Consider the following 2,388-nt stretch of genomic DNA (forward strand, 5'->3'; position numbering starts at 1 on the left):
ATTTTCAGCAGAGCAGAGACTTCAGAGACTTAAAAGTACATGTATGTAAGGACTAATTCTGATCTGAGAAGGACAGCACATATACAGTGTACTTACCCCATCGCATGAAGAATGTCAGTGGATTCCTGTCCACAATCTTTTTTTTTTCTGATAAGAAGCTAACAGACCAAAATACTTCCAAATGCTTAATTTTTTTATTTTTTTTTAATCGAAGTGTTAAAATTCTCAAGAGAGATGGACAAAAGTGAAAGACCTCAGATTGAAATGATCCTCTTGTTTGCTATCAGTTAGAATCTATTCTGTATGAATATTATGAGCAATAATCAGAATTTGTTTTCCATTATATTAACATGTTTTTCTCCTTAAAATGCTTCAGGATTTTGCGGACAAAAATAGCTCAAAGGCCTGTGCGCTGGACGCAACACAATAAGAACATTTTTCCAAACCTATTATATGAAATTGGGTATAAAACTGATTATAAAAATGTGCTGGAGAGCCACTCTGTTGCATTTCCAGCTGGCATCCTGGCCAGGTGAAAACACCAAAACTGGGGAACCTCATCATAGCACTGGAAAGGCTTCGGCTTTGAAAATGAAGCCTGAAGGTTCCCTTTACTTGTTCTCCAGCAGCCCTCGTTGCTCTATTCTGATGAGCTTCTACCCAGCAGAGAACACTCCAAAAAGAGTAAGACCTAAGGCGAAAAGTGTTTGGACTGGGCCCTTGTTGTACTCTTACTGAACCTATGGATCAGGACCAAAACCTTATGCTTTTTCCTGCGGTTGATGTACCCAGATGTTTGAGCCTGTATGAAGAAAGCAACCTGGTTTGACCGCAGCATTAGTTAACATTCATAACTGCTCCTTTAACTGTGCTGTCATCACTCAGAGTGAAGGAAGATATCAGCTCCCTACTTAGAATGCAATCCTCTTCGCCAGCTGGAAATGCTAAAGCATCAGCTTTCATCTGCTAAACTCACTTGTGAACTTGTGGCATTTTTCATGCACCAGTGTCTCCTGCTGAATCTTAACACAACCAGAAAACACATGCAAGGAGACGAGAGCAGATCAGGATATGATCATTTTAATGCAACTGCATGGATCAAATAACTCTTGCATCTGGCCAATGAATTCTTAACTTTACCACTTTGATGCAACCATCGATTACCATACAATCTGCGAAGATAGGAAAAACTAATGATTTGCAGATACACTGTGAAGAAAGGTTCAAACACTCACTTTACAAAACGCAAATCCCCAAAACCCATAGATTCATTTTAGGTAGTGTGTTCAGTGTTCAAACAATAATCCAATAAACTGGATGAGCACAGTGCTCTGCCAGCGACCACATGTCTACAATCCACTGTCTACAACTTTAAGACAGATTCACATACTCTCCTACTGCAGCTACTTCCTAAGCAGTGACCCAGCCTGTGACCCATCACTATAACTCTGCCTGTTTCTCAGCTTTTACCCCCAATCCTGCGGTCTACTGCTGCCGCCAGCCCTAATTATTTGGCGTGTGGCTCCCCATGCTCCTAACAGGCTAAAGTGTTGTGGTTTACAGAGCGGGTGCAAAGTGCCTGTGATTTCCAGCACCTAATTAAGCATTTAGGGCCACTTAACTACTGAGGGCCCAGTGGAAAAGCTATAAAAACCCAGCATTAAAAAGAGCAATGCCAGGACAGATGAATTACTAACTGCCCCCGGGGTTGCTGCACTGTGCACGGTGAAAGATTGCTGCTGGTCGTGGCGGAGCTAGCACTACAGTTGTTGTACGTCTGCTCTCATTCAGCTCTTGTGGTTGGCTCAGTCATGCTCAGACAGGATTTACTCCCCCCCACCCCCACCCCCCACTTCCTCTCCCCTATGGGACCAATAGACTAAACAAGAACAATATGCAGTTGTATGAGTTCTGAAAGGCAGATGAAGCAAGTGAGGTGTTGCATGCAGGATTTAGAAATATCAGCTCTGATAAGCATCAGACTAAACCTTAGAGGAGCATTGTGTAAATGTCCAGGTTAACTCTATTAACAGTGATGCTGAGAGTTAAGAGGCTGTAGATCAGGTCTGCTAATTTGCATTTACAGTTAAATGTGACAACTAAGCAGTGAGCTCTCAAGTCCGAGCAATGCAAGGAGCTGCTTTGATCTCTTTTCTCTGGAAGATGCCTTGATCTGACGCCTAATACTGCCTGCATAATATTCCATAACTGCTCAGCACCAAAATTTTCTTCATATCTTGCATTGCAATCTGGGGCCGGACTCCAGCACTCTAAATCAATGCGCATGATTATCACCAGCATATCTATCTTTTGTGTGTGTGTGTGCTTTATCTTAAGCTCCAATATCAAAATATTGCTCTCTATGAACAGTGTTGTGAACAAATGCAT

This window comes from Telmatherina bonti (genome assembly GCF_933228915.1).
Source record: "Telmatherina bonti genome assembly, chromosome: 15".
NCBI classification, from domain to species: Eukaryota; Metazoa; Chordata; class Actinopteri; order Atheriniformes; family Telmatherinidae; genus Telmatherina; species Telmatherina bonti.